The sequence below is a fragment of the Arvicanthis niloticus genome, chromosome 11 (assembly GCF_011762505.2).
Source record: "Arvicanthis niloticus isolate mArvNil1 chromosome 11, mArvNil1.pat.X, whole genome shotgun sequence".
NCBI lineage: Eukaryota > Metazoa > Chordata > Mammalia > Rodentia > Muridae > Arvicanthis > Arvicanthis niloticus.
The window spans coordinates 8,181,982-8,198,310 of record NC_047668.1 but is presented as its reverse complement, the minus strand read 5'-3'; positions in this window follow the sequence as shown (position 1 = coordinate 8,198,310).

The window sequence follows — 16,329 nt, the reverse complement described above, 5'->3', positions numbered from 1 at the left end:
TCTAAATAATTATATTTATATTTCTCTATTTGTGCCTTCTTTCAGCTTTTTTCTGAGAGCTTCTATATGCAATAGCCAGTGGTTAATGATAACTGATCAATAAGCGATAGGTCATCTATACCAACTTCTCACCACTGAAAGCTCAGGGAACTTGGAGAAAATGGGGAAGAGAGAAAATAAGGTGATGGAAGGCAGAAAAGTTGTGAAATAATGATGCTTTGACATGACACAGTTGCTGCATTCATGAAGTTAAAACAACTTTGGTTAGCTACACAGAACTTCTACATTCAAGTTGTTGGGGTCTACACTAGCCCCACGTTGGGGCGGCCAAAAAATGTTGCAGCCCAAGCAAAATGTTGAGGCCCGGGCCGACCCACGTTTGGGCAGCCACTGTATCCTGGCCCAAGCTGCTGCTCCAGTCTGAGGGTCAGGGTTCAGCAAGAGTGAGAGTGAGGACGGACTTGAAGAATGAAGACCAGACAGAGTATAATTCAATCCCATTTATTCTTTAGTCTAAGTCCTAAGTCTTGAGTTCCTAGTGCCTAGTCCCTAGCTCCTAGTCCCTCAAAGTTCCAAGTTACTTCTTCCAAGTTCTCTTCCAAGTGCCTGCTACCTGTCTTCTCTCTGCTGTGTCTGGTTCTCTGTTCTGTTCTGTCTCTGCCTTTTATATGTCTCACTTCTAAGCCATGCCTTTTGGTCACACCTTTAATCATGCCCTTAGGTCTTGTCTCTAAATCTTATCTCTAAATTACACTCTTAAGTCACACCTTTAATCTCACACATCTTTAATCTCAAGATATCTAAACCAAGATTATCGGAGTGTGCTCAGCTGTTGTAGGCTATTGTAATCCAAGTCACATGTCACGGTATATGGCTCAAGATGGCTGCAAAGCTGATAGCCGCTTTCTGCTAAAAGTCGGCCCCCAACATCAAGTTAGTAAAAATCCAGAACATGGGAAGCCCAAAGCATAGCTTCTAAAACTTAGCCAATTTATAGAGACCACTGAACAACTGGACAGTCCCTATACTACAAAACGTTGGAACATCTGATCTTCAGCCTTCTGGCCCAGGATCATCTGACATACGTAGTGATGCAGAATTATTAAGGGCTGATTACTCTGTCTAGGCAGATATAATCAGTCGACTATTATGCAAGTGTGTCATTTTCTGGACAGTAATTTGTCTGTAGATGGGAAGAGGCAATTCTTGCCTAGTGGTTGTCTCCACACAACTGGAGTAACTCCAAAGATGCTCAATTTCTTCTTAGAATCCAAGACAGGAAGCTGTCAGGAGCAGACAGGTCTCTAATCAAAATGAACATTAATACAGAAATGTTTGTCATGTCAATTCTGTGGACTTCTGACGTTTTGAAAACCAACTATCCAAGTAAGGTAATCTGGACTATTATCTGTTAACTTCTCTCAGCTATTTCTAAATAAAACATAGAAAACACCCTAAGAATAATCTCAAAGCCATAAATTTGCTATAGGCCCTTAACTCACAGGCTAACCACCTCAAATCAGTTAAAACAGTTAAAGAAGGACTGGGTATAAGCCTTGTATTCCTAAATGTGTTATACAGGTACAATGCCTATGAGAGTATCAATATTCATCTCACTTTTATATCAATAAGAAGCTCATACCAATGAAAACCTTAAATTTGAAATCAAAGTAAATTTTGTACCATTTAAGAAATTATAAATTCATCTTGATAACAATTATACATATTTATACCAATAGAGTATGCTCACATTTCTATCCTCCTTCCAAAATTTCCCATATAACCTCTCAATATTAATTGTCATTACATGTAATATATATATATATATATATATATATATATATATACAATAGGAATATATATATATTCCTAATTACATGTATATTCTATGGTCAATTTGTATAGTGTTATATGTATATTTGCATGGATGATATTTTGATGTTGGATTGATATGCACTTCCCTTCAAAAAACTCTTTCTCCAACAGTAGATGCAGTCAGTGGTAGCAACAAATCTTTAATTGGACTTAAGGTTTATTACACAAGGGGGAAATCATACCTGGTACTAGAAATCTAACCAACTGCCTATGGCTAGTAAAGCCATGGATCTTTAAGAAAAACTCACAATTTCCACTTTATTAAACAAGCATAATTCCTAACTGCACTTTCAATATTTGTCCTTATATTCATCAATAAGTGCAGTTCTCACCCCTTTCCAAGAAAACTTGACTTTACAACAGAAGGAGACTTACAGAAAGCCACAGTAAATCAAAATGTAGTGTTCTGAGCCTAGTCCCAACAGACATAGCAACAGAACGGTTTTCCTCACCACTGGCTTTTCAAAACTTTTGATTAAAAGTACAATTTTGTTGAGACTGGTGATCTTAAGTTACAAATGGAAAGTCCATTTTAACACTGTTGGTTCAGTTTAAATACTCAGTGTGCTTTATTACATGGTTAAATGCACTTCTCTACTCTGCACACTGCTACATATTATTGATGAGAGATGTTCTGTTTTCTTTCACAACTGCCAAATATTTGTTGTTACATATTGCTTTAAGATGAGCTTCGTAGTACTTGAATAAACAGTTTATTTTTATAACAATAGCTGTTACTCTCACAAGAAAGTAGTCTGTGATTTACCATGGTTTCATCAGAGACTGCAAAGGTACTGTGCTAAAGGATTCCAGTGCCACCCATATTCTTCTGCTCAGTCTCCAAGAAGTTTCATAATTTGAATGATGTACAGTTTCAATAAATGTATTTTCATAAGCATATATTCTTTTCAAACTTGACAGCAAAAATTTATCCTTTCATAAGATGCAAATCTTTCCACGTTATATAATACAAAACTAGATACCCCGTGGCCTGTACAGCAATACAAAAGAACCCAATTTTAGAAGTAAATACATACCAGATGAAACACGAAAGACAGCAATAATTGAACAACAGTAAACAAACAAACACACAAACACACATGCAGACACAAACACATGCACGCTTGTAACCATGTACGTTGCACACACACACACAAACTGTCTTAACTAAGCTTTCATTGCTGTGAAGAACCACCAGTATCAAGGCAACCCTTATAAATGACAATATTTAACTGGGACTGGCTTATAGTTTCAGAGATTCAGTCTATTATCATCATGTTGGGAATCATGGCCGAAAACAGGCAGACATGGTGCTGGAAAAGGAGCTGAGATGTCTACATCTTGATCCTAAGGCATCCAGGAGGAGACTCTCCTTCTACTTTGGTTGCTAAGCCTCAATGCTCATCCTCACAATGATACACTTCCTCCAGCGAAGCTGCACCTACTCCAACTAGGGCACACTTCCTAATAGTGCCATTCCCTTGGCCAACCATATTCAATCCACCATATGACACTTCCTGTCTCACATAAATTTGTTCAAAAACATGAATCAATGTGGGTTAAGCCTAGCCACAGCATATATATTTAATCCAGCTTGAAAAGTCCAATAGTCTTCATAGTCTCAACAATGTTTAAGAATCTAAAGTTCAAAGCCCCTTCTGCTATTCATGCAATCCTTTAACTGTATGTAATCCAGTAGATCACTGGATGTACATTACCATTTCAAAATGATATTTTGATGAAAAACTGGACCAAGTGATACAAAACCAATTCAGCAAACTCCAAACTCTGGATATCCATGTCTGATACCTAATTCCTTTCACTTTTTTGACAGCAACACAATTTTTCCTCTTGGGCTGGTTCCACTCATTAGTATCTCTCCTTGGCAAGTATTCCATGGGTCTGGCATCTCTAACCTCCTGCGGTTTCTAATGAAACTTCAACTTCATAGCTTCCTGTTTCAGTATTTGACATTTACCTATGAACTTCTGGTCTCCTCCAAAGAGCTTGGGTAACTTCTCTAGCTTTGCAATCTGTAGCATTCTAGGCTCTGGTTCACTCCTTTTGTCTGCTGTTGCTGTTGTCATGGTTATCTGATGGTACTGGCTTTCCCAAAACACTGAGTCTTCTGAAATTAGGCTTCATCAATAGCCTCTTATCAGCTCTCTTCATGGTACCAGCCTCAAATTCTTTGCATAGCTCTTTCTGTTCAGGGTTGTCAACTGCAACTGAGGCTGTACCTTCACCAATGGGTTTTCCTGGCCTTTTACAGTGCCAAGCCTCAGCTGCTCTCCATTACGCCTTCCAGTAACACCTGGATGATTCTTATACCTTACCAAGTCCAGCAGCCAAAATGAAGTCTTGGAACACAGCTTCTTAGGGCTCTCAGAAGATTTCACCTCAGTGATGCTGATCTCTTCTTATTTGCTGCTAATTTCTTAGCTTTAGCTACCCAGAATCAGTTGTTCCAGTAATCCATTCTACTTTTGACTTTAAAGCCAGAGACACATATTCAAAGTTGCTGAGTGTTGCTGCTCTCTGGGAGAGGAATATGACACTCAGCCCCTACCCCTTGTTCCAGTATATCCTTCACTGCCTGAGCTTGACTCTCCTGGATCTTGCTCTGTAAACTAACCATGAATGAACTCACAGGTCTACACAGTTCTGCTTCCTGAGTGGTGAGATTAAAGGTATAAATTCTCTCAAAGCACCATGCCTGGACCTAAGCCTTTCTTTACCTTTTCACAAGGACTTTATAAGTTCTAGACTGTAGTTCATTATAGATATAGTCTAGTTGACAACTAAGAACAGTCATCACAATCAATGACAATTGACCCTTGTCAATTTGACACATAATTGTATTTTCTTATATCCAAATGAAAACAATAATCAGGTCATAATAATACCTAACATGACATAACTATCCTCTTTTTAGAATTATGGGGAAAAAAAGTGAAGCATGGTTAAATATTTTGCCAATGACCAAAGGAAGGAAATATAAATGAAAAGTTGAATTAACCATAAAATATTCTGTAAAAAGAAGAAATAATTTTGTGTATATGTTTACAGAACAATCTCAAGGGTTAAGATTGTTAGATCACAGGTGATGAAGAAGAATGAGCAACATCGGGTAGGGTAGCAAAACAAAGGCAGGGAAATTTCAGGTCATCAGTAAACTTCACTGTAGGAGACATAATTATCATTTCTGACCTAGCTTCACAGATATGAAGAGAAACTGAAAGGGAGAGAATTTCCGCATGTCAACTAAAAGAGTAGATGCACTAGAAGCTATTTCAGTCAAACCCAAGTTGACAATGGCTTTTATGAGTTTAAAGACAATAATAGTAACATTAGGACAAAGTCAACCGACTTCAGAAAGATTTCCCTAACATTGACAGAATACTCATGCTTCTAGAATATACTACTAATACAACACAGAAAGTGTCATAATATTACACACCTTCTCTATATATGCTTATCTGTACTATATTGGTGACCTGATAGATTTTTTAAAAACCCAAATTTGGTTTCTATACAATGACAAGATAAGTCATGGGCCTGGGGGGAAATCTAGATCTACTATTCTGCTAAACATATCATAGCATAAACATAGCAATAAAATGATGCCTATTGAAGTACTGCTGTTTCCATAGTTCAGTGCCTTTCTTATTCCACGTCATAGAAGCTTCTTCTTGCAGTAGAAAGGAAGAAACATAGAGACAACTAAACAAAGTGCAGAGTTTGGAGCACAATCTTAAAGGGTATGCCTTCATCGACCCCCTTCTCAGGGCTCAATGACCTATGTGGAAGAGAAAGCAGAAAGAGTATAAGGGCCAGACGACTGCAGGGGAACAGGGTCTTATAGTCACTCTATGGTTGATGCACATATGCACTCACAGAGTCTGTAAACAACGCTAACAGATCTTTCACAGGTTCAAATATGGCAGAGTCCCTGCTCTAAGATGAGAAGTGTACATTGTGTCCCAATCCTAAATAAGAAGCTTCCCTCAATTGTTATTTCTGACAAAGGCAAAATCAATTTTCTCTAAAGGAGTTTCACTGGGTATATCAAGCAAACTCCAGAGTAACCTCCAAGCCAATGCATAGTTATCTAATCCAAAATAAACTTGATGATATTTCTTTGAGTATTTTGTTTCTTATTTCTTATTTTGGACTTTTATTTTCTTTGTGGCTTACTGGTTCTTTGCTTAATTGTTTTGGGGTGTGTGTATGTGTGTGTGTGTGTGTGTGTGTGTGTGTGTGTGTGTGTGTGTATTAAAAGAGGTGAAAAAGAGGTGAGAGAATATTGAGAAGAAAAACATGATAGAATATATTGAATGATTTTTTTTCAATAAAAATGTTAAAAATAGATGAACTCATCACAGATAATTGTGAGATGAACATATTAAAATAAAACCAACATTTTCAGACAGTATATTAGAAGTCATATGAATGAACATTTCTTCAAAACAATTTTAAAGTTGATAAATTTAAAACTTACTGGACATCAAGTGGAGGGATGGGGTTGCCATCCCACAGTCAAAAGCTCTGGCCTGGAGATGTTCCTGTCTTAAGTAACTGAAAGGACAAAAATGGATAAGAGCCCGAGAGAAAGGAGGTCCAGTGATAGGCCCAAATTGGAATCCAGCTCAAGAGGAGGCACAGGGACCTGACACTGTTACTAATGTTGTGGTGTGCTTGCAGACAGAAGCCTAGCATTGCCTCTGAAAGGCTCATCAAGCAGCTGAAAAAGTCAGATGCAGATACTAGCAACCATCCAATGGACTGAAGCTGGGGACCCCTGTGGTTGAATTGGGTAAAAGCTAGAAGAAGCTCAGGAGGAAGGTGGGCCCCATGGGAAGACTAGCACTCTCAACAGACCTGGACTTCTTAGATCTCCCAGACACTAAGCCACCAATCAGGCAGCATACACCGGCTGATATGAGCCTCCCAACACATACACAGCAGAGGACTGCCGGGTCTGGCCTCAGTGAGAGAAGATGCACCTAACTTTTGAGAAACTTGAGGCCCCAGGGAGTTGGGAGGGGGGCTGGTGTGGTAGGGATCAAGGGGTGGAGTCATCCTCTTGGAGGCAGAGGGTGGAGGAAGATTGGATGGGAAGTGGCCCGGGTGAAGACCAGAAGGGGAATGAAGACTTGACTGTAAAAAATGATTAAAGAAGAAAAACATTCATGAGACACATGTTACATTTTAACAGCAAATCTCTTTCTGAAGTCTTCACTATAATTTTGGAAAGTATATAAATACTTTGATAATGCAGTGTTGAACATTCTTTACTATATATAGGACTAGAAATATAGTACTATACTTTATATGTTTATAATAGTTTTATTCTTTGCAAAGTTTCAGCTATGGAAACAGTGAAACACAGTCATACCTATGCTCCCTTACCCCCTGCAAGTCAACAGATAATCTCTCCACATTGCACTTCTGACTTCCTGGCTTCTTTTCGTTTTGTTGATTACCTTTAAAATCAGTTTATGTTTGGCATATGTACATGGGATCATGAGAAACCTACCAGTGACTACACCCTCAGAAAACAATGATTCTTAGTCCTCTACAACCTACCTTCTGCTAATCACTTCTCAGTAAGGAAGGCATAGCAAACCCTTTCCTCCTGTATGTTGGGCCATGAGATTTGTTTAGAACTGAGCAATTAGCTGTGATTTGTTTGTGTGAAAGTCCTATTGTGTCTAGAAGATAGTATTTTACAGAACATCAAACCATTGACCTGCTCTTACAGTCTTTCTTCAACTATTTCTGTAATATTTCTTGATATTTTGGGATGGGAGGGTAATAATGATGTCTCATTTAAAGCTGAGCATTCACAGACCCCTTTTCTCAACAATTTGGCCTATTTGGGGATCTCTTTTATCAATTGCTGCCATTTACAAAAAAAACATGCATTTCTCATCTAAGGTGAGAATAGCCCAGGCATATGGGTATAACTATAAATTAAACAATGTGAGTACTGAGAAAAAAATAGTGGGTTCCACAATAGGGAATATAACTTCCATCGGGGCTATAAACTTGAGCTTTAGACCAGGATAATATGTCAAATAGAAAATTCTCCTGAGAAGCAAAGTTAGTAGTGAAATTGAATTAGCAAAATCTAAAGCTAAAACCAGCAGAATAATTCTTCAATAGCTTAGAATATCTCTAAAGCAAGTTCAATAGCATGTGTTTATTTCTCTTCCTCAAATACTTTCCCCAAATTTAATGTATGAATGCATTCTGCATTCAAGAGTGAAGACGTTGTGGAAACTATTACCCTTTGCGTCATCTTCCTAATATGAAAAAAAAAAAAAAAAAGAATTGTTTTAACCCTTATTTGAATGTTAACTTCTAAATCAGAAAGAAAAGTCATGTTGCACATCCATTCTCAACTGCTGGATATGTATTGTTGCAGTGGGTTCCTTGAGGGATTCTTCCGTGATTCTGTGATAGATTCATCCATAGAGGGATTGCAAGAATATCGTAGCAGGATTTCCTGTATCTCAACCTCTTTACTATTCATGCTCAAAAGTTAGTATTAATGGCTGGGCCGGTGGTGGCGCACGCCTTTAGTCCAGCACTTGGGAGGCAGAGGCAGGCAGATTTCTGAGTTCGAGGCCATCCTGGTCTACAGAGTGAGGTTCCAGGACAGCTAGGGCTACACAGAGAAACCCTGTCTCGAAAAACCAAAAAACCAAAACAAACAAACAAACAAACAAACAAACAAAAAAAAAAAAAAAAAAAAAAAAAAAAGTTAGTATTAACATTCTCTTTTTCTCTTTGTGAACAAAATTAGCCACTGGCAAAATAAAATGGATAAAGTGATTGTTTCATTTCAAGATAAATAAGGTTGTCCTAAAAATAAGTGCAAAAGTTTCTGCTATATGCAGAATCTTGATTCTTAAAGAGGCAGGGAAGTGGAAAGAGAATATTAGGAAAAAGACAGGGACAGGAGATAGAGTATAAGACAGAGTGTCATTGGGTGTTTATGATCAAAGAAAATTATACACATTGTAAAGATGTCATAATGAATTATATTATTTTATATTAGTAATGCTCACTAAGAAAAAGTATTACCCTAGCAGTAGGGCATATGAACACAAAGTGGCCACTTCTTGTACTCATACAGGACTCCCAGTGGAAAAAATAAGAATAGTAACATACCCATAAAACCTTCAACCCATAATGTGATCTGATTGTAAGATGTGCAGGGGTAAATATAGAGCAGAATAAGGGAATGGTCAGTCAATGACTGCGTCAAATTGAGACCCATCTCATGGGACAGAACCAGTCCCTGACAGTATTAACTATACTCTATTATGCTTGCAGACAGGAAGCTAGCATAACTGTCCTCTGAAAGGCTCCACCCAGCAGCCAATGGAAAGAGATGCAGAGACTCACAGCCAAACATTAGATTAGTTCAGGGAATCTGATGGAAGAGCTTGGAGGAGGATTGAGGGACCCAAAGAGGACACGGACTCCATAGGAAGACAGAATCAACTAACCTGGAACCTCGGGTGCTCCCAGAAACTGAACCACAAACCAAAGAGCGAGCATGGGCTGGACCTCAGACCCCTGAACTTACGTGGGAGATGAACAGCTTCGGCATCATGTAGGTGCCACAAAAACTAGAGCAGAGGCTGTCCCTGAATGTGTTGCCTGCCTGTCTGCCTGTGGATCCAGCTACCCTAAATGGACTGTTTTGTCTGGCTTCAGAGGAAGAGGATGTACATAGTCCCATAGTCTGTGGTTAATGGGAGGATAAGTGGTACAGAGTGTCTTCCCCTTCTCAAAAGAGAAGGGAAGGGTGGAATAGGACAATCATCTGCATGAGGTGGTACTGGGAAGACAGTGGGAGCTGATATTCAGATGGAAAGTGAATAATAAGTAAATTTCAAAAAGAAAGGAGAAAAAGTATTACTTTTAAGCCTGATTATTACTTTCATCGGATGTTTCTCTTTTTATTACCACATATCACTCTTCTTGTAACCGTTAATCCCTAACATTGTAAAAGGAATTGACATCACTAAGATTGTTAGCAGTGTGAATAGAATACAAACAGATCTCTCATAGAATGTTGTAAAAGAAATCTTAACCAGAGGAATAATGCCACATATGAACCAGTATATTCAGTTATACTTGCCTCTCTAACTAGTCATAGTTTTGGTTGATTGCTCCAAACACAGACAGACAGACAGACAGACAGACAGACACACAGACAGTCAGACAGACAGATAAATAGATAGATAGAAGATAGAAAGAACAACATTTTACAAATACTATTTTAAATGAGCATCTTCTTCCATTTAAATTTTTTTCATATAATACAAATACCATAAAAGTTTAGAAGGAATAGTGTAGTTACCCTTAGTTGCTAGATCCTATATCCCTGGAGTGGGACAAAATTTGGTATATGAATTATCAGGAGGTGAACTTGCCAAGAGAATTTCATTAGTCCTCATTGCTGTTTCAGAGTTAGAGGCCATAAGTTTGACTCATTATAATTATTCCTAGAGCAAATTCTGTATATTGCATTCTGTTATGACAGTAGGTCTTCCTTAACCTTCAACATTTCTTGTCCATCCCAAGGTTTTTCCAGAGATTTTCCTAAATAATTTTATTATATAATAATCAAATTTACATGTGTGATGTTTAGTTATGGTAATATACTATCTAATAAAAATAATATTTCAAATAATTTGCATGCTGATAATCATATATATATATATGTATATATGCATATGTGTCACAATATGTAAGTCAGAGTTAGCATATCAAGGTCCTCAGACATAATTTTTTAAGATATCCAAAGTAATTTTCCTAACTTTTTGAGAAATACAAAAATATTATTGAATCAGCATCAGAACCTTTTTTACTCATATGTAACTATTACTTAAAATGTAATTTTATTTCAGAGAATTTCCCTCTTGAGGAGTATTCTTTCAAAACAAATCTATTCATAATAACTTAAGAATAATAATAACCCCAAATGCTCAAGTCTAATGAAATATATTTCTTCTTAAATTTTAATGTGTATCTAGTAGACTATGTTCGTTCTACTGAGCCATGAGGATGGGAGATCTTTCCATCTTCTGATATTTTATTTAATTTCTTTCTTTAAAGATTTGAAGTTTTTATTATACATATCTTTCATTTGTATACATAGTAATTAAAATCTTTTATATTATTTGAAACTATTATGAAGAGTATTGCTTCCCTGATTTCTTAATCTATTTGTCATATTTATACAGGAGCTATTGATCTCTCTCTCGATCTATCTTTCTCTTTCTCTCTCCCACTTTTCTTCCGTGTGTGTGTGTGTGTGTGTGTGTGTGTGTGTGTGTGTCCCTTGTATTCAGTCACTTTACTGTAAGTGTCTATCAGCTGTAGGAGTTCCCTGGTGGAATTGTTTGACTCATTAACATGTACTATCTTATTATCTATAAATAATGATACTTTGTCTCCTTCCTTTCTAATACATATCATTTGATCTCCATCCGTACTCTTATTCTCATAATGTACTAGGTAAAACTTCAATTACAATACTGATTAGATATGAACAGAGTGGACAATCTTGTCTTATTGCTGGTTTCAGTACAATTGTTCTGAGTTTTTCTACATTTAATTTAATATTTCATGTAGTTTTCCTGTAAATTACTATTATTCTGTTTAGGTATGTCCCTTGTGTCTGTAGTTTCTCAAGGACTTTTATCATGAACAAGTATTGGATTTGACAAAGGGCTTTTCTGTATTTAATGAGATGATCATGGGTTTTTGTTTGTTTGTTTCAGTTTGCTTATTTTTTGGATTCTGTTGACAATTTTCATATAATGAGCCTGCCTTGCTTCTCTGCAATGAAGAAGACTTGATAATGGTGGGTGATCATTTTGATATGTTCTTAGATTTTGTTTTGTAAGTATATTATTGAGAATCTTTGCATTTATGTTCCTGAGAGAAATTAGTTTGTAATTATGTTTGTTTTCTTAATTTTTGGTGTGTGTGTGTGTGTGTGTGTGTGTGTGTGTGTGTTTATGTGCTTTAGGTGACAAGATAACTGGTGCCTCATAATATTAATTTGGCAATATTCCTTCTATGTTTATTTTGTGAAATAAAATAATTTGAGAAGTATTGCTATTATTTCTTTTAAATTCTGGTGTAATTCTATGTTAAAACTATCCCTTGCATTTTATTGTTTGAAAAAATTTTGGTGATGGCTTCTTTTTCATTAGTGTTATTATTGATCTATTTAACTTGTTCATCTGTCCTTGACTTAACTATGGTGAGTGGTACTTCTCTAGAAAATTATCCAGTTCGTTTAGATTTTCCTATTGGTGGAGTAGAGGTTTTTAAAGTGTGTCCTTGTGACTCTCTTAATTTGTCTCAGTGTCTGTATGTTCCCCTTCCATTCTGATTTTATTAATTTGAATATTTTCTCTTTGTGTCTTTTAGCTAATATAGGTGTTTTGTCTGTCCTACAGTTTTCTCAAACAACCAACTTTTTGTTTCATTGATTCTCTACATTCTCTTTATTGTTACTTTACTACTTTTAGCCCTAAGTTTATTTCTTTCTGTCTAGTCCTCTTGGATGTGCTTATTTTTTTTTTTCTATTTTCTGTTCGTTTGTTTGTTCTAGAGCTTTTAGGTGTGTTGCTAAGTTGCTAGTTAAAGATGTCTCCAATAATTTTACCTAGGCACTTAGGCTATGAGTTTTCCTCTTAGCACTGCTTTCATTCTGTCCATAAGTTTATGTGTGGTGTGGATTTACTTTGATAAATTCTAGAAAGACTTTAATCTTTCTTATTTCTGCCATGACCCCGTTTTCATTATGTAGAGAATTGTTCACTTTCCTTGTGCTCATAACCATTTTGTTGTTTCTGTAGTTGATATGCAAGTTGAATCCATGATTGTTTGCTAGGATTAAGAAAGTTATTTCAATTAACTTATATTTTTTGATATTTGCTTTATGCCCAAGTATGTGGTTAACTTCAGAGAACATTCCATGAGAAAACATACTCTTTTGTGTTTGGATGAGATTTTCTGTAAGTATCTGTTTGGTTCATTTGCTTTATAAAATCAGTTAGGCTCAGTATTTCTGTTTCATTTTAGGGTAGGAAACTTTTCTTCTACATTTTTTTTTTTTGAAAATATTTTCTGGACCTTTGACCTGAAATTTTTCTCCATTATCTATTCCTATTATTCTTAGGTTTGGTCTTTTCATGGTGTGACAGATTTAATGGTTGTTTTGTGTCAAAAGTTTTTTAGACTTAACCTGTCCATAGGTGTGAGTGATATACTAACTAATGTCCATGTGTAAGGGTCAATATGTGGTTTAAAATTTAGTAGTGTTAGTTTTTGTTGGGGGACTTGGTTAAGTATTGAAATGACATCTTGGCAAGATTTTCCTTTGTCGAGTATGTAGTGTCCATCCTCATCACTTATCCTTAATTTTGCTTTGTATTTTATTTTGTTAGATATTAAAATGTCTTTACTAGCTTCTTACATTAGTTGTTCTTTTACGCTTGCAGCCTTTAATACTCTTCCTTTGTTCTGTATGTTTAGTGTTTTGATTTTTACATGCAAGGGGCCTTTCTTTTCTACTTCAATCTGTTTGATGTTCTGTAAGCTTCTTGTACCTTTATAGGCATATCCTTCTTTAGGCTAGGAAACTCCTTCTACATTTTTTTTAAAAATATTTTCTGGACCTTTGACCTGAAATTTTTCTCCATTATCTATTCCTACTATTCTTAGGTTTGGTCTTTTCAAGGTGTTACAGATTTAATGGTTGTTTTGTGTCAAAAGTTTTTTAGACTTAATATTTTCTTTGACAGATGTTTCCACTTCCTATATTACATCTTCAGTGCCAGAGATTCTTTTATTCATCTCTTGTGTTGTGTTTGTGAAGCCTGCCTGTAGGCTGAGTTCCCATTCCTAAATTTTTCATTTCCACAATTCACTTTGTTTTATTTTCTTTATTGCTATTATTTCCATTTTCATGTCTTAAACAGTTTTGCTGTTGTTGCTTTTGTTGTTTTTGTTTCTTTGTTTCCTTCAAATGTTTGTATATTCTTGGCTTAAAAAAAACTTCTATTATCTTCATATAGTTGGTTTTAGGACCTTTTTCTTGTGTTTCAGCTATGTTGCACTACTAAGTGCCTACTGTGATGGGACAGCTGGTATCTAGTGGAGACATTACCCTGGTTGTTGTTGACTGTGTTCTAATGCTAGTGTCTAGGCATCTTTTTGTAATTATAGATATAGGTGTTGGTGTCTAGATTTGTCCCTGTTGGGTGGGACTTGGTTTTTGTTTCCTCTATGTATTTTTGGAGAATATTATAGCTGTGTGTTTCTTATTTAACTGTTCTGTTCATCTGGCATTTTTATGCTGAGTGCATGCTCCTATTGGAAGATATATGTTGTAGGGGGAAGGAACGCTGCAGCTGGTATTTTCTTGCAGTGCTAGTGACTTTGGTCTTGGGAATTCATAGGAGATGAGGGCAGGTTGGACAGGGAGGCTGGAACTACTATTCTGTTCAGTGCTAGGGATAAGACTGAGGGATTGACTCTGAGAAACAGAAAGATAGGAGACATAGTCTATGGGCAGCCTAACTAGTTTTCTAGCTTGATGCTTTCACAATAATTCTCATGTCTTTATCACTATAAAAATAAATTCTTGATTTGGTTTAAGAAGTTATAATCCAAACAACATAAAATAGAAGAAATAAAACCACTGATGTTAATCAATATTAACATAAAATTATGGAAAAAATCTCCTCCAGTGCTGTTCATAAAATTTCTGTACATAAAAGACATCATCTGTTAGAGACAAAATGACAGAATGTTAAATCTGACTAATATCCACAAATATATTCAATCTCATTATCAGTGGAGGATTGTAATATCCCCCAAAGCTATATTGACATGCACATATTTTATAAAGTATAGTTCTAATAATATAAATAATATGTTGATTAGAGCAAGGAATTTTAGTGAAGCCCTTACTATTATTCATACTATAAAATTGATCTAGTATCTTGAAAATTGCATTTTATCATCATACCTACCTGCATTCTACTGCATGAGATTTTAAGGCATCTACACTATAAAAATCACCTCCATTCTACTACTTAAAAATAACTATTTAAAAAACCCTTTTATATATCCAGTTCTTAAAACTGAAAGTATAAACTCTCTGAACATCCATAAACATTTGAATTAAAATATAAATTATTAAAATATTATTTAGCAATGGAAGCAATTTTATATAGTGCAGTTTACAAATTTTAATTGTCTCTTGCTGAAATATACAAATTGTACCAAAAATTAGTAAAACCAGCTCTCATAAAAAATATTTTAAATGTTCCTTATCTGACTTCTAATTTCTACATGTTTTACTCCCATCTTGATATTTTTAACCTAAAATAGAAATTTATTATTAAATGTTTTTCTCCAACAAACAAAATTGTTGAATATTTATGTGAAAACACATAAATATTTATGGAAAAAGTACAACTATAGCATATATCATAACAATACAATATGTGATTTCATCCAACTTTGATTAACTATTTTATTTTTTAAATTTCAAATATTTATCCCTGCCCTCCACAACCCTCCTATCCCATTCTCCCTCCCCTTTGCCTCTAAGAATGTATTTCCCCACCCACCCACCCACTCTCACCTCACCTGTCTAGCATCCCCTTTAGCTGGGACAACAAGCTTCAATAAGACCAAGTGCCTCCCCTCCTACTGATGCCACATAAAGCCATCCTCTGCTACATATGTAGTGGGAGATATGGATCCACCCATGTATACTTTTGGATAAAGAATTTAGTCCCTGGGATCTCTGAGGATTCCAGTTAGTTGATATTGTTGTTTTTCCTATGGGATTACAATCCCCTTCAGCTTTTTAAGTCTTTCCCTAAATCATCCTCTGGGGTCCCCAGGCTCAGTCCATCTGGATGTTCTTATAAAAATGTATATATTGATGAGTTTAACTTTGTCTTCCTCCACCAAAATTAAGACACTGCAGAAAGTACAGATTTAATCTTTCTTATTCAATATAAAATTGAATTGGTCAATATATTGTATATAATTTTAATATACTATACATGATATATTAGTCAATATACTGCTGAGGTCTGCTTTCCCCCAGAATAGCTTTGGACTTTTTGTTCCATGCCTGCCAGCTGTTTCATGCTGCTGTGTCATTGACAAAGAAACATAATTTGACTCAGAGCAAGGTAATGTCAAGCACAAATCCTGTTATGTTCTATATGAGGTCAATTTTGAAAAGTTCCACCAAGCTTTACGTAGAACCCATCAAATTAGAGGCCTATATGGAGCATTGTGTCTAAAATGGCTTGAGTCAGAGCCAACCACCAGGCTGTACTTTTTGCATCTGTTTATGAGCTCTTAGTTTTTATGTATTATTTTTTTTAT